At 39.1% G+C, this 26,272-nt stretch overlaps 1 protein-coding gene across 18 annotated transcripts in view; it reads right to left on the bottom strand.

The window, feature by feature from the left end:
- The window catches only part of INPP4A (inositol polyphosphate-4-phosphatase type I A), a 112,081-nt gene that overhangs the window by 73,166 nt on the left and 12,643 nt on the right, over positions 1-26,272 (bottom strand). For 2 of the 18 annotated variants that reach the window (XM_059839474.1, XM_059839470.1), the window contains exon 1: positions 9,399-9,569. The exons of 14 other annotated variants lie outside the window; for them this stretch is intronic. The gene's annotated coding sequence lies outside the window, so the exon portion shown is untranslated. Of the gene's footprint in view, positions 1-4,964; positions 5,029-9,398; positions 9,570-26,272 lie in introns of those variants that run through there. 2 more of the 18 variants (XM_059839473.1, XM_059839468.1) reach the window with 1 other exon arrangement.

The following is a 26,272-nucleotide window of genomic DNA, read 5'->3' on the forward strand; positions in this document are numbered from 1 at the left end:
CAAGGGCTGATACTCTGGACCTACTACATTAATATCCTGTAATACACTGTACCACCTTCACCTTCAAGACATCTAATATAAAACTTAAACCTGGTCAGTTATTATTTATTTAATTTAAAGGAAGAAACTAAAACGGCAGAGATGATGAAAGAATCTAAAAATTCTATATACAATACTGTGACAAAAACCAGGTTAGTTCTGTGGAGACAGGCAAATCCTTTTCAGCTTTGTGGCTTAGTTCACATATCTGTAAAAGAGACAATGTGACCTAGTAAGTACATGGAGCTTCCTTGCTGCCAAGGAAGCTCCATGTTCCTAACTTGTTCACTACCTCCAGCAAGTCACACCCATCTTGCAAAGCAACGCTGAGATTGGCGATGTGTTTTAAAATCAGCCCATCAGTGAGGTTTTTTTAAAAAATATTTCAACTTCTGCAGAGAAGGCCAGACCTACCCCTACCAATCTCTCTGCAACTTCTGACCTCGGGCAGATGCCCTCCTGCTCTGCACCCCCTTCTGAAAGCAACTTTGCATTTTCAACTACATTTTTAGAGGCCGTCTTTAAGTCCTCCTCTTTGACACAACCACAGTTTTTAACTGCACTGCAGCTCTGTTGCCCTTTGGTACCTGATTAAGAACTGTCAAAGGGCAGCTTTAGTTGTAACAACTAAACTGAAGACCAGCAGCACATGCCCAAGTATTACACTCTGAGATGTCAATGGCACTTGCAGAAGAACAATTCTAACTGGGGACCAATTCAAGCCTTTTTCACCTTACATGGTAAAGTTTTTAAATTATATTCCCTGTAATAGCAGTAAAACCATAGCATAGGGTGGTAATGTACTACTGTAGACTGCACCAAAGGACCATCTTCTTTACATGTTCTGCTTTCTTTCTCTGGCCTTCTGCATTAAGAAAGCTTCATTACAGGAAAAAAAAAAAAACAAAAAACCACATTCTATTAAAGACTGCAGCATGGTTTTGCTTAATTAAAACCATTCAGAAATTGTTTTGCAATAGACTGATGATGGCAGTTCAAACCTTAGAGCTTGCTGCCAGATTTTTAAAACCATTCAGATCCTTCACTGTACAGAAATTATATATAGTGAGGCTTTTTCTCTCCCCAGTCACTTATACTTGCATCCAGGGTTACCACATAAACTGAGAACATAATTTCTCCATTAAATCTGCTACACCATTATTCTAAAGTGTTGCAGAAAGTGAAGTGGATGACACTACTTTCTGTAGAAAAACATCAGTGTGATAAAAACCAAACATAAAAATAACAGGGAGTATACATGCCCTCACTGGAAATGCCTCACTTTCTCCTCCATGTTGCCTTCTTCCTTCTTTCTGACTCACTGGATAGCAGCTAAATCATTCCAGGAAGGAAGGCACAACTAACACTTTTCCTTTGCAATTAAATGTTGTGTCAACACCTCCGAAAGGAACCTGCAACCCATGACACCAGGTGTGATTTTGTCTATTAGTTAATCAGGGAAAAACAGAGCTGCTTTGACTGGAGGTTAGCCTTGATAGCTTTTGTCCAGGTTCAGTCCAACAGATGTGCTATTCCCTCAAGAGCTGTGCCAATCTAAACTACTGTCTCCCATTGCTTGCCTTCACTTTTCCCCTCTGTCTGTCAGCAAATCGGCACATGTTGGTACAACCTAAACATCTTAAAAAAAAAAAAATCCAAATACACCACATTAAAAGCAAGCAAAAGAAAAAAAAAATCTCCACCACCCCACCCAACTTCTCTCCAGAACACTTGGACAGAAAAAAAAGAGCAAAACAGAACCCTTTGCAAAAGGTACAATGCAAAACCAAAGCTCTCTAACAAGCACAGGATGGGGAAGGACTGTTTGCTGATAATACTGGCAAATTCGAGGAGCAAGAACCTCTGCAGTGGACAAGAAGGTGAGGATGAGCCACATGAAAGCAGAGCTGCAAACTAATGATCATTCAAAGCAAGTTGTTAGACTCAGTGTAGCTCAGAAGATATTTCCTGTAAACACATTTTAGAGGCTCGAGTTTCCAATAATCAGCCTACAAACACAGGCAGCACATGTTCTTTTTCTAGCAGACAGAAGGTAGAAAATACTGTGTGTCCTGCTGTGCTGTCTGATCTCCTTTGCTTTGGGGCAAATAAAATACTGCATTGTCTCAACTCTCTTGCAACTCTTGCAATATATTATTTCTTGGACTCTTTCTTCATTCCCCATTTTGAAATACCAGTTTACAGGAAACGAACGTAAAGAAGATAAACTCACTTCATTCTGAGCAAATCATTATTGTGATCAATATGGTGCCTCTTTCTGCAATATTTACACAAGATACTATCACCATTACACCAAAATATACCCTCCAGGAAAACAGTAAACATGCCTTGTCTTCATGTCACTTCCTCAGAATTAATTCAGATTCACTTGCATTATATATGCAACCTGTACTGTGCACATTATGTACACAGCATTAAAACTTTATCAATTCTCAGCTCCTGGTTGTGAAGAAGTAAAACACATGTCTGCAATTCTATCACTTGGTTGCAGCAGTGCTTTAACATTCCTAGTGATAGGCTGTGTTCCCGAAGGAGTCACAGATCCTTGTCAGGCAGAAACACAGGTACAATTTACCTTGCTCTGCAACTGATTTTTATGAAAAGAAAATCATAGAACACAGCAGTACCTCCCCAAGTTGAACACAGAGTCAGAAACCAGAGCATGATCCAACATTAGGTCCATTCCTCAACACTGTCAAATACACACCTCCACAAAGTCAGTCTTGATAAAGAGTGCAGTTCTGCAAGATGGGAAGCCAGGAAGAGAAGATTACAAAAGACAGTCTGAAGGTCAAAGTGGCTTGCACAAGTAGATCCTGCATTTCATATTCTATTTTACATACTAAAGAGAAGACATGGTTTGATTTCACAAGTATTACTGACCCAACAGTCTGCTATGTGCTTATGCAAAAAGATGAGGTGACACCCAGGACCATGGTGCACCAACTGTGAACAATTTTGTAATAGTGTTGATAGCAAATGAATGGTGTCCAGTGTCTAAAATTCCTACTCTCTTCTTTCATTTATTCTATCCTTGTCACAGTAAGACACATTTTACTCAGCTACCAAATGCCCACAATGCCTCTCCCTTTTTTTATCATGGGAGGCAATGTTTTCAAGCTAGATAATATTTCACAGTAAAACTAAACATCCAAGGAACAATGGCTGGAAATTATCTTCATGCAGTGTAACTGATAATTTCTGAGGATGTTCAGTTTTACATAAATTCCCAAGATGCTGAGACATTAAGATGGGTTTTCCTTACTGCACTGGCCTTGTAATGTTCATTTTATGAGCCCCCAAATGCAGCTTGAGAGCTCATGTAAATGGGAACATTGGGCACTCCAGCCATGAACCATACAGTACAATATGGAGAAATCTAGGCTGCATTATTCACTTCTCATACAAATGGTCATGTTTACTGTGAAAGTTTTTTTCCAGTAATCTGAATCACAAAGGAACAGGGGAAAAAATGCAAGCTCTAGGGAAGTTGGGAAAGATGTCATACTTTCAAAAAGAAATGCTGCAAACTGTAACATTCTTCCTCCATCAGTTACCACAGCCCTTCCAAATGCCTATTTGACATATACCTCCCTAGCAATCTTTTAGATGTCTGTAAATGCTGCTAGTGACAATAAAGTAATGTACTAGGAGGAAAATGCTCTTCCCATTTATCCTGGATGCCTTGCTTATGACTGGAAGGGGGATCAAATCTTCACACAAATTGAGTCAAATTACAAGAGTTCTTGTCTCCTACTTATCACAAAAATAACACCAGTTAAGCAGATCTTCTCTGGAAAGTGTTCTGTCCTCCATTCGTCTTTCTGCTAAATTTTACATTTAATTGCTATTTAAAGACACCCCTGGTTTTTAAAGAGACAATTCTTACCTGTGCCAAATTTTTTCTAGCCCACAATAAAATCTTACCAGTGGCCCCTTGTGACATTTTGATTTTCCATGAAATTAAAGACTATGGTGATGTTTAGATATCTGAAATATAAATCCCTGTAACAAGCACAGAAAAGAACATGCAGTCCTTCCCGAGGTATTAGGAAATATTTGCATCCCCCCCAAAAAAGGCAAAGCATTTACAAGGAAGTCAGAATGGAGATATCATGGGTGTTGAAGACAAACCCCTCTCTTCCTCAGAGCACACACACATTAGCACTGGCAGCCTTCCCTCACTTCCACACATAAAAGAAGCTGTTTCGCTCACACTCTCACTGTGAAAAAGGAGGTTTATCCTTCAATGTGCCCAACCAAGCCCCCCCTCTCACTGCTCTCTGTACCCTGAAGGTGCTCATCTCTTTCCACTATGCCCGTGCACTCTCTCTTACTACATTCCAGCAAAATCTGCCTTTCTTACCATGTACCAGCAAAAGAGCAGTCACTTTTCCAAGCAACTTTCCTGTGTAAAATCAGTTTTCTGTAAAAGTGTCAGCATTACAATATCATGTTCTCATCAGAATCCACAAAGCTATGGGACAATGATGACAAATCTTCCCTATGCAGGCAAAACCACAAAGGCCACATTCTTCCTATTACTCACTACCTCCTGTTTACCAAAACACAATTGAAAGTCATCTATTTCTTTCAGAAACAGAGAATAATTTGAGTAACTTTTCCCAGACACCCACATTTGAGAGAGGGTTTATGACAGAAAGAGCTCACTCTGGCCAGCTCAGTTGCATGCATTTTTATGTCATGTATTTAGAGCTATGATGCTAATATTCAATGACAGTAATACTTGTGACACAATCCTTTTCATACAAATCCACCATGCTATCATACAGAGCTCAAAAGAGCTCTTCTTCCAAATTCTCCTGAAACAACAGAGGTCACTGTCAACATGGCATTATTTATTTCATGTCCTTGTATGTGCATTACACAAATCAAAATTTTACCATTTTGGTCCATATTTCCTCAGAAGAAGCCCTTCCAACTGCTTGACAGAAATAACACTGAAGCCTGGAAAAAAATAAATCTTACTCTGTAAAGTCAGGCCAGTTGTGTCTATTTTTGAAATGAGACAGAAGAAATCTTTTATAGCAGTTTGTATTTCAGGAATCTGGGACTTATAATACATTCACCTACCACACACAGGAAATTGGATGAAGTTATTGGCATTTAGTGCAATCTAGAATATTGCAGCGCTGTCTATTTTTTTTATTTTTTTTTTTTACAGCAGGCTCCATGCTCTGTTATTCACCTCTGCCTGTAGCTGCTTTGTCATCTGGAACTAACAAGTATTTATCTAAAAAGTAAATTTGAATTAAGGATCATGAACCTACTCCCATTAAACTGTGTTTCACCTGAACATAGAAGGTCAGTTCAGTGTTATGTGAGACATCAAACCCACCAATTAGGTGCTGTTTACTTAAGCTCATGCAGAGGAGACAGAGGTACTCTGCTGCTTTAAAGGTGAAGCATCAGTTTGAAATGAAAACAGAGCTAATCCCAGATTTCTGCATCCCTATAAAATACAAGGACAATTCTGCACAGAAATAACATGCCATCATAATCCAGGCCATAACCTCATTTAACCAGAGCAAAATGAACTCTCCTCGTCCTTACACTGGCTCTGACTCTGGAGCACGACAGGGGGACTACAGTCATGAAGTCAAGTGAAAACCCCAACCCTGAAGGCAAATGAAAGGACCATCATTGTTATCCTCAGAGTATAGGCTGTACCATTCACTCTTTATTTAAACCAGCACAAGCTTCAAAATACACAGAGGGAGGTTTAAACAGACAAAAAATGAGACTGTGACTTTTTCTGCCTGATGCAAAAGCTGGTGCAACACAATGAGCTGGGAGCCTCTCTAACAGTTCAGGCCTTCCAGGGCAACCAGGACGTGTTCACTGTCTGATTCTGTGTTCCCTTGCTTGAATTGCTCCAGGATTAAGTGAAGAGCTTTTCAGGAAACAACACAAAGATTTAACTACTCTTTACCCCTCCTCTTTTAAATCAGGCAACAAATCTAATCCCTATAATAAGAGTTCTTCAGAAAACAGCCAAAGGGGCCAAGGAGATGCCCTCTAGATGCTTACACTTGCACAAGACCCCAAAAATAACTCATGTAAAAACTGTCATCTCTAAAAATTACACAAATAAAAAGAGAAGTTCTCCAACAAACAGGATGGTCCAGTACTGCAAATGCTGCTATTCATACTGCTCACATGCAAGGATTTTATTCCAACAGAACTCCAGTTTACACGGGTTTATTTCAAACATGCAAAAAAAAAAAAAAAAAGAAACAGAAACTTGTCAAAACCCCCTAATACAATTTTTCCCTCCCTCGATTTCAAATTCCTATTTGAAAACAGAAATGCTGTGCTGCTGTCTGACAAGGATGTACTACACAAACACCAAGATGCTGCTTTTTCATATACTGCAGAGTCCTTTATCAGGAAGTCGAATGTCAACCAGCATATCACCACAGAAAATATGGCAACCATTTTTTCTGGGGAAAAAATATCAACCCTTATTCAGTGCACGAGCCATCTTTTACTCTGTGTAAAACTCAGCTTCTGATACAGCAGTGGTCCAGTTGGGGCTGATCATTAGCTAAAACTGTAATACAATAAAAAAATATCACTCATATTAAAGATGACTCACATAAATTAAATTAATTACAATGACAGGATTGGATTTCCCCTAAGTTCTTCATCAGGCAAGGCTAGTTATAAATCATTGCTAATGCAGCTTTTGTGTAAAATAGGAGAGTAAGTGCTTCCTCCCACTAAAGAATTTTGGAGAAATGCTTTATTTTCTCTAGGGTCCTCATTTCTCTGTGTACTACTCACAGCAACAGCTCTATTTCCTGCAGCCATTTCCTGCTGTCACGGCAGGGAGAGGTAGAACAACATGCCCAAGGATGATGCCACTGTCTGTTTTCAAACTTCTGCTCAAGGACTGAGAGAGCAGAACATGTAAGAGATCACAGTTAATCCAGCAGCTGCCAGAAGGCTGAAAAAGGGCTCAGAGTAATGCAGAGCATGGCCACAAAAGAAGCCACCAAAAAAAAAGCAGGAGGTTTTACAAAGGAAGAAACAAATAAAGGACAACCTGAACACCCCACCTGTTGTTTGGAACACAAGCAGCACAAGGAGCAAAAGGGAAGTGCTGAATTACGTGAGCTTTGTAGCATTCAAGGCTTTCCTAGGTGGAAAACCTACCAAGGGGAGAGAATCCACAGCTGAGCAGCTGAAGTCAGAATCAAAAAAGGGGCTTAAATTTCAGCAGGAAGTTCATGAAAGCTTTAGAGAAGGCAAAAACAACAAAGCATGGCTCTGTAGTAATGCAGAGACGAGAAAAACAGCTGTGATATCCTGTAGGTTAGGAACAGGAGGGGGGAACAGAGAGCTGGGATCTTCTGTTTGGGTTTACAGAAAAGAAAGGCCAAGGATATAATGAACTCTCACAATTCAAGTCCTGCCAAAAAGTACCAGCGAAATAATCCAAATAGCCTCTGCCACGTGTTACCTCTACAACCTAATACAAAGCCATCTTAAGGTAACAAAACTCAGCTTTCAGGGTGCCTAGAGAGCAGACTTTGACAAGCCCTGTTATACTTAGTGTGAAATCCCTCCACAGAAGGAGCAAATGCAGCTGGTTACTTTGCACTTAACACAGATATTATTTACCTAAATGCATACTTAAATGCAATTTTTTAAGCCAAATTCTGACACAATCTTAAATAACAGTAATTAAGATACAAATCAGTAGAAAAATTCGGAATGTAAAGAATGTTTTATTTCTATTTGTTTGGATCTGGGAGAAGAAGGAGACTGTCACATGCTAGAACTTTGTTAGTGAACAGTCCTAAACCCAACCCTAACACTGTTTAAACTAGTTTGCATTTATAATGCTGTAACATGAGACATATTTAATATCAGAAACACAAGTTATAAAAATTAGTCAACAAAATTTTTCCTCTGGGAGTTGGGAATCAATGACAGACACTGTTTTAAATTCTCCCTCTCACACTGTAGTTTTCCGAGTTGGATGTCATCAGAAGTATAAAGATCCTACAAATGCACTAACAGACCTTACTTTCCATTTTATTAAGAAAACTAATCTATTATCAAAGCTAGAGTAACACCAAATCTGTTTAATTCATAGCAATGAAAACACTGTCCATCAGTAAATGCTATAAACTAGCATACAGAAGAAGAACCTAAAGATACTGTCATTTTAAAATGCTATTACTACAGCACTGTATTTCTTCCAGAGAAGATGACAGTCGTCCCTTTTGTGTACATTCTACATGTAAATGAGTGGTAATTTCAAGTACCTGAAAGCAATCTAGGAAATGATCAGGTTTTGAAAATACCCCCATTCCCTCATTCTGAAAACAAACACAAGTGATCTGGCTCCCTAATTACTGAAAGCAACTGCCAACCTCACCATACTTCAAAAGGATACTGCTTTGCAAATAAAAAATAAATGGGGGGGAAAAAAAGAGGAGAAAAGAAAAAAATAAATTAGGATAAATTCACTACTGCAGTTCAAAACCAGAATCCCTAGCTTATAAAATCTCTTGTGGGGAATATAGCAAATGCTCAAGACTCAAGAGGACTCTACATGAGCATAATAAGCAATACCACTCTAACCTACATTAAAATTATAGCACTAAAGTGAGTAAAATAGCAGTAAAGCAACTATAACCAAATGTTATACCTACTCTGCATATGTCAACACTAACTAGAATATATCTCATTTTTTGCATATTACTAATTGCCAGAACATGACATTTGTGTTTTTAGTGGCACAAGATGAAAATCACCCCAATATCTGGAAGTACCACTTATAGTATTTGAAGAAACTGTTTACATCCAGGCACTGCACAGATCACATGCACAGTCCCAACCTGAATGCTGAAGGCAAAACAACACAGTGACTCTAAAGGTAAACAATTATTTTGCTACTTCAAATACAACTGGCTTTTTAATTCTATTGACACAGAAATTCATTAAGCAAGAACTAGAGAACTGCAGCACCCTCCACAGAACAGAGAGCTGCCTAAAAACTCCTTGTTCTCCTTGCCCTACCATCTAGCAGCACTGTTTCTTCAAAAGAGGTCTTCTGTCCTTAACATGGCTGCCATGCCTTACATAACATCAATGAATGAGAAAGTAGTTATTTTGTTTCCTAGGATGCACACTGCCCATTAGCCATATGATTCTCCATATGGCACAGCAAACAGCCCAGAGAGAGCTTTGCAGCAACGCAGCTCCAAAGATCAGCATCCTCTGAGGATAACAGCAACAGTAATTCAGACTTCACAAGCTCCAAATTCCCTTTGGTACATATTTAAATAAACAGGCATTCTTACCTTAAGAAAGCAATACTACTAATAATAGCAGTGCTCAGCAGAGCCTCCTCTGTTTCATCTGTGCTCGTAAAAATGAATCTTGGTGCAACTGTCTGCTGCAGCAGGTAATCAATAATAAAACCTGCTTCTTCTGCTGCCAGAGCTGCTCCATCTGAACGCTAGCTAACGTGAACACTGTCAGTGTGAGTCATACCAGTGACTCAGAGCAGATGCAGAGCTGCAGGAGGAGTTTAAGTTTCAAGGCTTCCTCTCGCTCCAGCTCCCTGTCACACAGGCACTCACTGCCTGCCCGTGTCTCTGTGTATGCCTGCAGACTGCCCCAGAAGCTGGATTTTATCCTCTGCATAATCTTGGAGAGTTGAGCAGTTTCAGTTTGTTTGTTTGCCTTGGGGTTTGGATTTTCCCCCCCAGAATAGCAATTCTGCTTCTTCTCCACAAATATATTTATTAGGAATGCAAAAGCTCACTCTGCAGATCAAGTTAATACCATGGTATGGCAGGTGATGCACTACTACAAGATAGATGTAGGCTCATGTATCTCGTCAAGAATAGGGGCAGAACTAAAAAAAAAAACAGGAAAGACTGTAAAATGAAAGTATTGAGTGTGGGCAATATGCATTTATTCATGACAACTTCATAGCAAAGTGTCTGATTTCATTAAGTACTCTGGGCACGGCAAATTTGGTCTCAAATGCAGTGAGATGAGAGAACTGTAGGAAGGACTGTAAGAAGGGGTGCACATGAGCAGAAATGCTGTGTGCCTGACACCAGTTTAGCAGGGAAAAGAGCCTATAGGAAAAGAGAATAGCTGCATTATAAACTGGAACAGTGCATTTGGGTTTAGGGTTGAGTTCTGGCAGCTATCCCCACAGGCATCCATCTCACCAGGCACTGATAACCTAGTCAAAGAAGCATTTTGAACATGTATTTATTTCCCAGGCCTGCCAGACTCCCCACTATGAACAAGCAAGAACAGGCATCACGAAGCCAAAGTTAGGCACTCAATGTTGGACACTTGATATGCATTGCTGTACTGATCCCACTTATTTCTGAAAGGCACATTGTACTAAGCAGTTGCAGTATTTAACAGATTCAGCCTTCAAGAGAGATGAAGCCATCTAGTACTGAGCCATCAGGTTAAGTGCATGGAAACAATTTACAGTGGGATGAATCAAGCAAGTATTGTCAAAAGAAGATGCTGGCTGAAGGAACAATGCCACTAAAATGCATAGACCTGCTAAACAGCCACTCATATAAACATCCCAGATAGTCTGTGGATAAAAACACTTGGTTTATGTCAAAGCATTTACAGCTGAACAATTTTCCTCATACTTAGCAAATGTCCAGTTGGCTATCACCCAGCTAAACAGATTTGTGTTGAGATTTCTCATGGAAAGGCTAATATCAAAGCATGACTTTCATGGGTCTGCGTGCTTTGTCATTTTAAAGAATTCCTTCTTTTTCAAAGCCCAGTAAAATGAAAGGTACCCCTGCCCATTCAATCCAAGTACGTGTGCAGCACTCTCCAGGACAGTATCTGGCTGTTAAAACTGCTGAACAAACCTTGTACTACTGACGGCGAATGTTTACTCCATGTCTCTCAAAGCAGCCAAGAACACTGCCTTGGCAGGGATCAAGAGATGAGAAGGAATCAAGCTGAGCAAAACAATTCTTGAAGCATGGTCATAGAGACCATGCTTCAAGCATAAACAAGGGGGATATAGAAGAGCTGGTATCTATGAAGATACACTGAATTAAATTCTTTTCCTTAAAACCATTAGTATTCTATCACTTGGAAAATCTTCTGTTGAATCCCATCCTTTCCCCCAGTTTACTAATGACAGTGAATATTTGCTCCTGTTAAGCTTCCAAGGCTTTATTTTCATGTTTTAAATGCTTGAACAGGCAAGAAAATGCTAAGAACCACAGCACATCAGGGGAAAAAAACAAAACACAAAAAACACAATGGCAGCAACAAAAAAACAAACCAAGACCCCTGGGATTTTAATCAGGAAAACTAACATGTTCCAAACGGCATCTATGACACAGGCAGAGAAGAAGACAAAAGTGGATTATGCTTCACATGTCTGGGGGTTTGGAGGATGGTAATTAGTTTTCTTTTTGGAGGTGGGGAGTTGTGGTTTTTGTCTCCTTTAAAATATATGGCATGCAATTGTATATCTACATTCAATTTTGTGCTACTGTCCAGCTAAGAGCCAAGATTTGGATCAAAGCTGACTCAAAGAAAAGAGCTATTAAAGGCCTCAAAGGGATAAAGCACACCAAGAGTGAGCACCCACTGTGAAAAATGCATGTACTTGCCTCAGCTGCAAATTACCTCATCTACAAATCAGATGTGATTTAGCTGCTGTAGGCAGCAGTTTCCTGTTGTTTAATTGATCAGTCTATTTTTACAGTAGAAAGGGGTTGGGTCAGGAGTTGAAAAGTGGGAAAACCTGAATCTTCTTACCCCCCAAAAAAGAGAATGTACACAGATGTGGATGAAATCTTGACCAGAAATTTAGTACAGCCTTTTGAACTAAACACTGCTGCAAGAGATTCTGCATTAAGAGGGTACACTCTTTACAGTCTACAGATAATGTTTTTCCTTCTTCACCTTTAGGTAACAAGCAAGCAAAGGCTTTTCTATAGTACCTATTCAACATGGTACCAGGCTCAAGAATCTTGTTCTTCCTTATCACCTCCCTGTCTCTAGGAATTAGTTTGTTTGGAACTATTTTTCAAGTCATCATTAAGCCAGTGATGGTGCAAATGGTTTCCCACAGCCTATTCCGGATTGTCAGATTTCTTATTAACCTGCTTTCTCATGACAGCTCAGATTGTCCTTGCTGAGAGCACAGACCTCTAATCCTGTTTCTGAGCATTATTCTTCTTAGGTTATACTGTCTGGAGGTGGGGAGGGAATGGAAAAAATAAAAAAAATCATTCATTTTCTTCAAGGACAGACCTGGCTCCTGATGCAGTAGGGCAACAGAAGCAGATTGAGGACCACTGCCAATATCCACAGTGCCTCCTTCCACCCTCACCCTCCTAGCTTTCCAGTCATCTTTCCAACAGCTACACTCTCTGCTGCATCTTAATGTTTTGTAATTTTGTTTTTCTGAGCCATGTGTAAAGGTAAGAGTTCAGAGACACTAATTTTTGAGAAGCACTGATACACACTTTCAAGAGGAAAAGAAGAGCTATTTTCCTGAACAGGCTTTTACTCTTTTATCATTGACATGGGCAATAAAATACTTTCCAAAGTCCCAGTGAGCAGCCACATACAGAAGTGAGCACCATGCACACACACAGCAGAAGACACCCACTGCAAAAGGAGCATGTATTTTGAAAATACGTGGAGGCAAAAACTTGGAAAGAGAAATATTTTTTGCATTATCTTACAAACACAGCTAACTGACTTGACATATGTCCACAGAAAAGAAAAATGCAGAAACTAGATCTCAGTGTCTTGCTCATTAGACATTGCACTATCAGACTTCCCTTTCGATGCATCTCCCTGACTGGTTCCTTTCTTCCATCTAATTACCTTTCATGGGTATTTTGATATGCCATGACAAAAGCACTGTTTGCTTCTCAGGCAAATTAAGACTCCTGCTGGGAAAAGTGTCCGAACCAGAATCTTTACCCTGCACAATGAACAGAGGAAGCCACACATGAAAGCAGATCTTTAGTGATTGGGTATGGGGGCAGGGAAGAGGATGATGCACTTACCACAGTTATCTGAAGGTTTCTGAAGATAAATAGCAGGACACACTGTAGCAGTTGAACTTTTTACCTTCGCTACATCATCCACCACTCAGTAGCATCTTGCAGTCCTCTCTAAAAGCAGTTAGCAAAGCAACCCACAGGAGGCTGTGGGAAACCATTTCCTGCACACAAGTACATCTCCTAACTGAGACCACCTCCTCAAGCTACTGCTATAGCTGTGACCCACGTAAAATGTATTTTTTATTACTCCCTAACAATCCAAAGCTACATAGACTGCAATGGGAAGAGACGACAGAGGTACAAGCTGTCAGTAACACACTGCATGCAGATCTGGGAGGGAAGTACTTCTGCAAATCCAGTGAAAATGCAAAAGACAACCTAAATGCCCATTTCCCCTTAATTGTCTTTTCTCACCAGATGAAACAACAAACTGCAGAGACTAAGATCAGAGAAATCAGCCAAAAGGAGACAAGGACAACACATCTCATAGCAACAAAGATGTACTGACCAGATGAGAGACTGCTTACAGACACTGCTGTGGCTCCTGCATATACAGACAACCATACATTGCAAAGGCTTGCTTGGGTAAGGAGGACTCTCCAGATTGCTCTTGATGTCAGCACAGAGTCAGCTGATCTTTTGGCAGCCGGCCTGCTCACATCTATCCACTTCTGCTCTCTTTTTCTCTCTAATGCTAACATCTGCCCATGTTTTGCATCCACAGAAAAGGTCAGCAAACCCTAATGACACATTAAACCTGATAATCAAGCAATGCACTATTTGCAATTACTGTGTGCCCACTCTCATTCCCCTGATATTCAGAACTCAGTTTTTTCCTAAAAAAATCCCAACATAGGGCCAGTGCAGAAGAATCTGTAATCTCAAATCTTACACACATACATAAATTCATTTTGGATAACAGAGAAAGTATGTCAGAACACACCCAGTCTCCCCAGGCTTCCAAGAACATTAAAATGTGTTCTATCAATACAGCCACAAATTCCTTACTCCAAACCATCTTTATTTTTCTATACAACACACAACTACCCCTCTGTTGCAAAGCAGCATGCTCATTTTCTGCACTTATACCATCACTTCAATTGAATATTGACCTGTGAATCTTAAGAAAAGAGACACCCAAACAAACTCAGGCATAAATTCATTTTGAGGCAAGCCTGTCTGACTTAAACATCACAGTTCTTCACATTGTATAACAAAATTCTATACTCTGATGGATATTCTCTAAATCCACTCATTTTGCTCATTCAATAAACATTTTCAAACTGAAGTTCCTCCTGTTGTCTCCACAATGCAGGACTTGCAGATCTCATGCTGGTGACCTGTGACTGGTAGATTCTTCAAATGCCTCAGAAAGAACAATTGTCAGTGCTGGAGAAAGTGGATGCAAAGACTTACTGTTTTCCCAGTACCATCTGCTGCACTGGGGAGAACAAATCAAAACCCTGTAAGACTGAATGCAAAGCTGCACATTTTTGATGACTATTCCAGCAATATTTGTTATAAAATTTACTCCTCACTTCCACAAACAAAGAGCAGCTGCAATGAGAGATTTCAGTGGTTGCCCAACAGATTTCTAATGCTTTGTGCTGTCTTCCCAACTCATTTGTAGTCTTTTGCAAGTTAACCAGTCCCTATTTTCAGCAGGGAAATCATCTTTCAATAGGTTCCTAATTAGTAAGGCCATGAAAAGTAACTGCCCATCTAGACATGTTTATGGACCTCATTCTCATTCCTATTTTTGTCATTCTTGTGCCAAAAAAAAAAAAAGTCCTGCTCTTAGTACAGTGTAATACAGCACTTCACAAAATGCTAAGAGGATCCCCAAATGTAAGTTGATCAGTAAAAAAAATAATTAAAGGCCACAGGGTTAAACCATTTTTCTTGCTTTTCAAAATTCTTTATTTCTCCTTTCAAAAGAAGAAATTACTAGAAACATTAGAAAACCATCCAATCATAAAGAGTTATCTGCAAGCTCACAACTTTGAAGTCATTGTGTATTTGTGGTACACAGGAAATTATTCTCCAGATTAATGCCACCAAATAATCAATGGGACCACTCAAAGACAGAGGTACTGTACACGTTGTGCATCCAGCGGGGAGCCCAAGGTGGAAAAGCTTATTAAAAGTGTTGATAATGGAAGTGTTTCTTTCATGATTAATTTAAATTTTGACATTCAGAACTTAATTGATTTGAGATCATTTGGGATTTTTCCTAAAATTAGGTCACAGAAAAAGCTCACTAAAAGTAGCACTGTGGTGTTCCTAATGGGGTTTCAAAAAATCTTTATGTCAAAGGCTACATGTCTTATTCTAAGAACAGTCAATTCCAAACCAGTAAACCTACAGAGACAGTAAAAGTAGGCAAGTAATAATGATTTTTAAAAAGAATCAATTCAGACTCTCCTTATTAAACCAACCATTGTCTTTTCTGGCAGGTACATAAAAATACAGATCCCAAAGAGACCCACCAGTTATGACATCTTTTTCCATGTATCTGTTGGAAGAGCAGGTGATATATCAGTGCTGTGATGGGTTTCTGCTTTTCTTTTCAGTGAGCTTCACTTGTTCATGTATAATCCATAACTGTGCATTAATATATTACTGTATGTTTAGAATATTTTCACTTTCTATTAAAGTAAAAGATCTCTGGCATGGGATGGCTGGTGACTAAGGTGAGACCAGAGATTACAGATGTTTGCATCATACAGTGTTTTGGGAAAATACCAAGTCCTTTAATTTTATTTTAACATACAACCTCTTTTTTTTACTTAAACTGCACCAATCTAAACTGGTAAGATTATTGGCATCATCTTTTTATATTACAAAGACAATAAAACAAGTATTTTCTATCAACCTGCTCTCTCCCATTTCCACCTCCTTCTAATTCTGTATTTCAGCTCTTTGAAATTGATGGCTGCTCCTGCACCTGCCTGATGATGGTCACAGCCCACAGGTCCTGCCACTCTGCACCCCTGGGAGCTGCAGCTGTCCTTTCCAGCCTGGCTGGGCCACAGAACCAAGGCTTCCTTCACACTGAGATTAGTTTGGTGAAAAGGACAGGTCTGTTGGCATGCATTTTGCATCTGAGACAACTGGGGATACAGAAAAAGCATTCACCTGGAGATGAGGTCATGTTGTCCTCATTACTTGTTCTCTAGATTACCACACAGCTTTTAACCCAAACCAGAGGAAGGCTGGTTTTCCTTCCCCCAGCTCATTTTAGATGTTTCTGAGGGGGCAAGCTTGTGGGACTGGATGGCTGTGTCTTGTTGGTTTGGTTTTTTTTCAAGTGGAAGAATGAAGCAGATTGAGTCTGAGGCTCAGAGGTACAAGTTTCTAGGGCCCACCTCACTGAGCTGGTAATGATTTTATTGCCTGACATTGTGCAAAAAGTCTTGGGAACTGAATCTTAAGCTCTATTTAGTGCATTTAATATTGGACCAGCTTTCTTTAGGATATTATTAAGTAATTCTGGGATAATGCTTAGTATTGGAAGGAAAATATCCATTTATCTCCCATCCACATCTTGTGAAGTTGACTCTAGTCAATGCAGAACACTTCAAAGAACTAATTAAAAATTACAGTCACATTCCTAGAAAGGTGCACTGCAAACTACATTCACATTTGCAAGCTGAGGATTTCAAAAATTCATTAAATCATTTTAGAGACAAAGAAGACTAACAGAAAAAACCTGGCTATAAACACAAAACCACCAGTACAAGTCAACAAGAGCCACAAAGACAGGTAGCACGAAAATACTTCATCAATTGCTATATTCCAAAATAGCATTAATTCTTTGTTAATTTCTTTTGAGAAAAACAATTCTAATGACCCTCCATGCAAGGCCTTCCAAAACAGACTACAGTAAATTAACATTTGCTGATTATATGATAGGTGAACAGAGACAGCAAGCTGAGCAAAGAGGAAAAACTACGTGATCCACACCCATAACTCTGGAAGGACTCTTAAAATACACAAGCAGTAATTCAACGTTACACCCATAGTTAAAATGGGAAAGGAAACAGAAACATTAAAATGAAAGACAAGTAAAAGCTATCCTCACATTAAACCAGTTTCAAAAGTATGGGTGTCTTTTTTTTTTTTACAGTGGGTCTAAAATAAGGTAAGATTTAAGCAGCACCTGTTTTGGGCAGAGTTTCTAAATAATCTGCCTTTTTTAGGAATTCATATAATAGACTGAAGTCACACAAATACTGGCTAAACACTATTTCAAAAGAACTTGATGCTTTGTCAGCTACATATAAGTAAGCTAAAAATTTATTTTTATAGACTATAATAGGTAGTCAACACAAGTATTTTTCTTCTACAAAAATAGAGCATATTTCTTCAACCTGCTCCCTCCCCCCAAGAGAGAAACTGCAGCAATCAGCATGAAACTAGTAGCAATCAGCACCTATATTAGTAAGTGAAAAGGAAATAACAATTTTTTACTTGCATAGAAAAGAAATCCACACTGGAAAGCAACATATTTATAGTACCTTACTTCTGATCTTTTAGTTTGTTTGCTTTTAAGAGAAGGCTTTTCAGGTCTATTATTCCAATGTGCAAACTCCTGTAATTTAGACACTAAAAAGATGAAATAGTTAGAGTTAAGTTTTTCATTGAAAAATGTCCCATTAAGGAAAAAAAAAGGAAGAGAAAAAGTGGGAACTCAAAACACTTCATTAAAGAAACAAATCTATTTATTCCTCCTACAGATGCAGCCTGCTAAATAGGAATAAAGGAATAAGTACAGAAGCAAAAAAGTCATGCCTTAAAATTCTGCAATGCCTCTCGTCACTTCAATAGGTTGAAAATGACTACAATTCATGCTACCCCTTATATGCAGTGTGGAGGATGAATAGACTGTGTTAACAAGAATGTCCAGGAGAGTCAGAAAATGCACTCTATTCTCTACTTTCTCAGCAAGAAGACAGGCAGAGTGCAATTCAGAGCACCTAAGCTAGGCAGGAGCTATGTTGCTAACTTAGATTCTGTCAGGAATCACCTCTATAAAGGCAATTGTTTCACTCTAAAACCACTGAGAGAATGAAGCCTGCTGGTGCTAATATGACCCCAATAAGGCCTACCAACAAATAAAAAATTCCCCAGAAGATCTACAGAAATGCTGCAGTGGATTAAGTCAAACAGCTATCCACTAGAAGCAGAGCTCAAAATAGAACATAGACGGGAAGAATCTCTGATGAGATTTTGTACAAGATAATATAAGAAACCGAGGAAATGTCAGAGCAGGGGAATGTCAGCAAGGCAAAGATCAATGTTACCATCAACAGGATACACACCAACCTGAGAGCAGTTCTTAGCATATGGTGTTGAAAGGAGAGAAGTCAATAGCACTGTGGTGGCTCACTAATCAGCCAAACTGGTTTAGAGAGCAGGAAATAGCGAAGTGATGGCAAAAGTGCACAGCAAGTCATCTTCGGGGAAAGTGGGGCTGGGCAGGAAAAACAGCACAGTTAACTCTGATGGAGGAAGATGCAAAGAGGTGGATTCAGGACAGGAGGAACTCAGGCAGAGACAGGCACACATTTCCCCAGGCAAGAGTGAGCTGACTGCTTGACAGGCTGCTCAGAATAAAGAGAGATGCTTGGGGAAGTTGTGACAGTAAAGGGAAGGAGAGGAGACAAAAGGACCTGGGAAGAGATCATCAGGAAAGCTTCATGGAAGTATTATTTGGCAACAAAAACAATGTTTGCTAATTGTCTGTTGGAAAAGACCCAAACTTTTTGAGGTCTGTCTCTTGTTTTGAATTTAGGCAGAAGTTAACTATATGAATTTAGGCTGTAGTTAACTATGATCCTTGACAGCATCAAGGCCTCTTCCACTGACACAGCTGTATAGAAACTGCAGAGAGCTTTTCACCATGAAGAGCTCAATAGGCTTCAGTCTGAAAAAAGGTCCAATTACAATTTCTGATGAACACAGCACTTCCAGTAAGTTTGGGTCTGACTGTCAGGAAACCAAGTGAGACACTAAACCAGTAAAGCTTTATTTAGTCAGAGGCTTCAAAAGTAACTCCCTTCCTTGTTCAAGGGGACTAACCATTTACCATGAGGCAACAACTTAACACCAAAGCAGTGCTATGTCACATGAAGTATTTAAGGTCTGCTTAGCCTTTTTAATGCAATAAAGGCAATAATACTGAATCAAGAGAAAGAAATACCATGCAAGTTTTCAGTGCTTCAATCAGAAACTCCTGGCTGGGCATTAAGCAATCCTCAAAGGTTTGGCTCCTGAAGCTGTAAAATGGAGTTATGCAAGTCCCCCAGGATTTCTGAGCGTGCTGGAGCACAGTTACATAAACCACATGGCTGAGCTTGGATGCTGTTTTGGACCACCCATCCCTGAAACTCCTGGCCTTTTGGCTCATGACAGAAATACTCCTTTAGTGTCAGCACAGCTTTCTCCAAGTGTCGCTTTGCAGATTGGCACCAGTGCCATTTTTCAGAACTGTGTGGTACCAACAAAAAAGCCAACAAGAAGAAAAATATCAGTAACTCTAAAAGAACTGTTGTGCAGAGCCTCCACATGATATTCTACTGTGTGGGCTTCAGGCCTGGAAAGGTACTGTGGCAGGTGTGGCCTCTAATACTGCAGAAGCCACATAGAAAAAGGAAAAAATGGTACTGCAAGTTAAACCTTTCCATGATACTCTGTTATCAACTCTGTTATCACCCTGAAATCTATAAGAAACCCACCTGCAGTAGTTACCTTTTATTGTCCTCCTTAAGACCACACTAGTTTCTGTACTTTGAGCAGCTAGTTAGTACAGGGTCTTCTTGAAGAGCTGGATGTCAAATATAGGAGGAAGGGGTAACTAACAGGATTGCTTTTTTACCTCTTGGAAGTTGAAAGGGCTGCTCATCCTTTTTTCTCCAAAAACTGGTCTCATTAGTTTTCATTACTACCTCTGCTACTCATCAGTTTTCTCTAAGGACCACTGCAGGAATGTGTTAAAAAGGTAGATACACAGTAATACAGGCAGTAGTACCATGGTACTCCAGTCTTAGCCTAGTTTCTAGAAACTAAAGATATTAACAGCTGAACTACAGGACAAATCTGGCTTAAATGCAGCACGGTGGAGAATAACAGCACCAGCAGAATTAAATACTGTCTTTAGCTCACATAACACTAAACATACCTCAATTTGTGTACCAAAGCAGACCAACCCTAGTTTTTTCAAAATAGCATAAAATTAATCCCAGCAAGACATGGGGGATAGCATCCTTAGTATTCAATTTGGGAGAACAACTAAGAGCAGCTGGTGCAGAGCAGCATGTCTTCAAGCTAATCTCTAAACTGTTATCGAGTCCTAGAGTTCTCCTGCTATCATCTGCAAGCATAAAAATGAGATAATTCAGGAAATTACTGTTAGTTCTTTCTCTCTTTCACCAGTCTTTTAAGCCTGAGAGCTAACAGCTCTAATAAGAAAGAAAAAGAAAAAAAAACTAACAAAATAATTTTTCATATAAGTAATTAGGCTAGTAGGTCTTCTTTTAGACAGAGATTACCCAGTTAAACACCCCAAAAATTCTCCAATTCCTAGGCATTTTTAATCCCACTGCCTGTTTGAACAAACACAATATAATCTATTTTTGCACTGTACAATCGCCATGGGTGCTAAAGGATGAGACTTGTGCACTTGGGGCTAATTAAAGGTAATGTCAATACTTACACACACATGCACCATAATCAAGCACTTACCTTTCTTTGCAGGTGAAAACACAAAATTAGCCAGCTAGTTTTTGCAGTAATTTTGCTCTGTTTCCTTGAGTCTATCTCTTTTGTCACCCTTCGAATTATTAAAACAGTCCTGCCACAAAATCATTCAGAGTGAATTATCTGCCTGAAAAATAACCCTACAGACAGGTGTAATTTTTAAAGTAGGAATAGTTTTCTCCTGGCATTCTTTTAAGCAACTGTTGTATCTAAACAACATAAAAGTAACTCTTGTGTTTATGAAAAATCCTTTAATATATTTCTCAAAAAATGTCACTTAGAACATGAAGCTACATAGATAATAAAACTTGAACTTCTTTAAGTTCAGCAAATACTTTAAGAGGACAGTACAGAGATACCTACCCATCTTGCTGCACATACTCATCCACATCTGGCTCAATGCTGCATGGAGAGACTGAAGATCAAACCAAGGAAAAGTGTGTTTTGTAAAGAAAATAAAGGTAGAAAAACACCTTAGGATTAAACTACTACAAGAAACGTAAGGTTCACAGGATACACCCTCTGTTATTATGTTGCCCCAAGGCTGGGGCAGAGTCAGAAGTTTTAAAGCATCTGTGGATGTATATAGTGTATCAGGAATTATAAACTCTGTAATATTCAGTGTTTTCCTCAAATTCCCAATTGCTAGCATTGCAAGACTACGCAAAAGTCTCAGATCTGACTCTTAAAATTAAGTAACAGTCACTGCAAATCTCTACTCTTTTGTGTTTTAGCTGAGGGAACTTTGAAGATCTGAACCTCCAAAGTTCAAGTGTAAGAACACTATTACAAGGACTTCTACCTCAGGGTTATTTGAAACCTCATCAATGTTTACAACTAGCTTGAATAATGAGTTTTGACCACTGGCAAGGCAGCTGCACCCAATTGCAGTCGCTTGGACTGGAACACTGCAGAAATACTTAGACCAGGTTCAAGTAGCAAAAAGAAGGATGCATGTTGGCACTAAAGACAAAAAAAGAGTAAGCTGGTTCCCTCCATATGGACAGTACTATTCTCTCAAAAGAACAGCACCAAAGTGAGACTTTCCTCTAAAAAGACAAAGGCATCTTCTGTCCATTGCTACATTCCAGGGTACTCTCAATTATTCTTTCCCTATGCCTCTGTAGCCATACATCCACAAGAAAAGCAGCAAAGCCACTTCCCCTTCTCCCTCTAGTAGCTCCTTTCAATTTGTATTTTAAAAAGGCTCAAGGACAAAGTAGTTTTGCCTATGGTTATAGGTAATTTCTTTAACAGAAGTTATTTAAAACACCGATTCCAGTCAGATAACTAACTTCCTGTTCTGCAAGTAACTTCACCAATGCCAGGGTAACTTACTCAGCACAAGAAAGACACCAAGGCTCTACTTCAAGCTGCTTTCAATATGTGGGACTGGGTGACAAACAGGAAGAAGTCAGTTTCCCAAGGTGTGAGTTTTGTGCCTCTGAGCACAGGAAGAGCAGAAAGCCAGCACATTATCAGTCATGAGTGTCTCAGATGTCTTGTGCAAACCTGTCCCCTTTAGAACTAAAACTGCTGGGAAGCACTGATCAGTAACTATATGTAACTCTGAACTGCTTCACTTCGTGTAAGGCTGAAGTAATCCATCCAGAGTGAATAAAAAAACCCCAGGGAATCTTTGGGGACATAAGCACATCCAAAGGAGAACAAAACCTAACACATCTGTGATCCACATTTCTGGGGGGTCTTCACAGGTATAAGCAGAAGTGACAGGAAAACATCTACTTTAAAATATAAACTACTTGAGAAACCCTTCTTAGCAACTGTTTCCTTGTTTCATGCCTAATACAGAAAACCACTTTAGTATTCTAGTGATACAATTAAAAGCTCTAAGAAAATGAAAGTAATAAACTTTGCAGAGACCTCAGGTTCCTCTGACTAAATCTGTTGCCTTCAAATAGCAATCCCCAAGGCCCAAATGAAATCTGTTGGTGCTTTAGACCTCATCTTGCCTCTGGCTCACAACTGTTATCCCCACAACGCTTCAGCAGAATGAACTAATAGATCACATTATTTTTTACCTCTCTGCTACAAGACATTCTAACACGCCTACCTGTAGAAGCCTCAGCAAGTCAGTTCAACCTAGACCGGTGTTAGTTACACCAGTAAAACCCACAGAAAAAACAATCTGAGCCAGCCCTTCACTCCCATCCTACTTCCAAGAGCAGGCTCATGCAGGCAGACAACTGGGCTGAAGCCCAGACAAATATAAGTGCATTTACAAAATCCTTGACAAAAACACTAGTGCTGATGCAAACAAGCACATCCTGTTTCAGCTCATTTCCACCAGTTACCTAGAAAACTCTTAGCTTTGCCTAAAGTATGTTTAATTACATTAATTAGTCATTTCTCAGTTCCAAAGGTTTGCAAAGTAGAAAGGAGACAGCAGTTAAAGCTGTGCTTTTCTGTTCCTCAAAGAAACAACAGAACTCACACCTGTAAGAGCTAAACCTTTCATGATTTGTTGATGAACCAGAACATGACACCATTCATTTAAAAGAAATTACTTTTTTCATCTAAAACTATTAGATACTATTAGAGCTAAGTAGTATTTCTGTTTTCTGTACATTGCTTACTACCTTTCCTCATGTCAGCTTGTCCTATTTCTCCTGCTACAAAAATGTACAGATGTTTTTTCTTTCTATGATTCTATGATCTATCTCCAGTCTGTATGACTTCCACAGAAATAAAGGTTTGATCCAACACCCACTGATGTCAGAGGAAGAGACAAGTCAGACCATAAAGAGAGGAAAATAGCCAGAATGTAAAAGGTCTGTTCTGACCAATTTAGTGTCTGGCTTTCACAGTTTTTAATGACACCAAGTGCCAAGAACAAAGACTTCCTCAGCAGGAGTCCTGGCAGGTATTATAAGCAAAGATGATGGGTTTGTGTAGTCTTCATTCTCAGTGTACTTATGTGAAACACAAAGCTGTGTTTCGTGTCAGGTACCTACAGGCAACGCGTGTATTTGTGATTGTAATATTTGTGGAAACCGACCATGGGACAGTTATAAACATGAATTCTAATAATATCTGAGAAAAGTAAAGCATGGAAGAAGGCCTTTGAACCTATCCTTTGTTTGCAATTAACCTTTATAAGTCTTAAGTTGATTCAGGAGCATTTGAATTAAAGCTTTAAGGATGTTGTTTTTTTGACAGGAACTTTCTGCTTGTAGTTAAGCCTTAAAGAGTTTTGCAATAATAACCTTTTGGAGTATAATTTTAGAATATTGTGTGTAGTAAAGATCTTTTGAAACTATAGCTTTAGAATATATAAAAAGGAAACATGCAGCTTGAGAAAGGAAGATGAACATCAACTCAAGGATTAATAGTTTTGACCAAGGGAAGCTGGACATCACTGTTATGAGATTTATAGTCCTTGCAATCAAAAGGTGGACCCACATCTGGAGATTGGACCTCACCAACTGGGAGACTTCCTTCTTTTGGCAACCAAACCACCACCACCTGGGATACTCCTTTTTCTGGGATACATCCTGAGAAAAACTAAATCACAACAGTGTATAGAATTGTGACATAAAAACTTGGAATAGAAACTGCTGAGAAAGCTTATGAGTACCCCTATGAATACCTGTAAGCCCCAACTATGGGCATGCAGTTGGAGGGAGAACTGCCCCCACTGTATCCAGCGCTGTGTTGCTAATACTTTACCATATTAATTAATAAATGGATTGTTGCTTGAATATTGGCCTAGTCAAGCTTCTTTTTTATAACACTTATCATCATGAACTCCATTTGCACATTGCAATCTATTTATTCACCTGCAACACAACAGAACTTGAAATTATTTTTTTAAAGGGGAAAAATCCCCAAACCTCAGAAAAATATTACATCTTTTCATCCTATCTTCCATTACCTACAAAAGTTTCTGTTGACCATAGTTACCTGAATACACACCCTCTACAGCCAAATTTAAGAGTTGCTGTGCATATGGAACTGACATGTATATGTAAGTTTTCATATTTGCAGATATTTCTCACCTACAGGTGTGACAAACACCTTCTTCTGAGCAGAAAAACATCTACAGATGTCTCACATCTCTCTATGCCCATAGCAAAAAAAAAAAGTATGTTTAAATAATTTTATCTTTACAATCTGTCATTAGGTCAAATTAAAAGAGGAAAGTAGCCAATACGTTAAAAAGAAAAAAACCACATTTCATTGTCCTTTTCATTGGTTTTGGAGACCTCCTGAATAACACACTATGTAAGGAGACAGCTACCAATGGTGTTCTATTTCTCTGAAATTAGAAGCTAATTTCAAGGGTAGCAACAATTCTGTCCAGCAAAATAATTTACCATCAAGAGTTGTTTCTGTTTTTAGACTTTGTTTTCCTTGAGCAATAAGTAAGCACTGATTTTAATTTCTCAAGCATTAAGAAAATTCTTCATCTCAAAGCCTACATTCACCCTGCCTGGGAAGAACACACACTTTTTTCCAAAGCAACATCATTGTTGACTGCACTGTCACAACCAGCAACTGCATTACACTTCACATCTCTCTGGGTTCTGTCCACCCACGGCCACTCACCCCTTCTACCAGCGATTCCTTGGACAAAACCAATGACAACAAAGAAAAGCAAAGCCTGCAGATTCTAAACCAGGTGGTGACTTGTACCAAAACATAAACAAAACCACCCTAAAACCCAAAGAATTATTTGTGAAGTTTCTGCTTATACTGTTTCTTGGGATATTCTAAAAGGACTGGAACTCTCAGCAGTCAACAGCCACATTTAGCCTTCTATGTCACCCTCCTGTGAGCAGTGTTGCATTTTTCCCCCACGATGCAAGCAGCCATAAATAGATGTGGAATCCAAAAATATTAAATTAGTTTTGTGGGATTTGTTTTCTTTACTTAAAAAGGATGATGGTTAAAAGAAAGAAAAAAAAAAATCACATCATACAGTGCAATACATTTAATTACATTTAGAATTCTCTAGGGAAAAGAAAGATCTGAGCAAATTCACCATCTGAAACAAAACCCAGAGTTTTACAGCACACCAAAATAAAACCACACAGAAATACAGAGCTTTCCCAAAGTCAAAGCACAGGATGTATGTTTACTTTATACAGCAGCAATCGTTGTACACAACAGACGTTACTGTCACTTCTGATGAGTAGATATCACAGCATGGCACTCCAGATCCCAGCTACAAAGTACTATGGGGAACAAAATACATGAGAAGTTTCTTCTTCTACATGTCCAAAAACATAAATATGGCTCTACCTAAGGTACACCAGCAGTTCCCTTGTTGCCCTTTCTTGGCCCATTTGTGTTGGTAAAAACTATCTTTTACAATCACATCTACATAACCACTGCTACTGACTCACAGAAGCACACAA

The sequence above is a fragment of the Haemorhous mexicanus genome, chromosome 2 (assembly GCF_027477595.1).
Source record: "Haemorhous mexicanus isolate bHaeMex1 chromosome 2, bHaeMex1.pri, whole genome shotgun sequence".
Lineage (NCBI taxonomy): Eukaryota > Metazoa > Chordata > Aves > Passeriformes > Fringillidae > Haemorhous > Haemorhous mexicanus.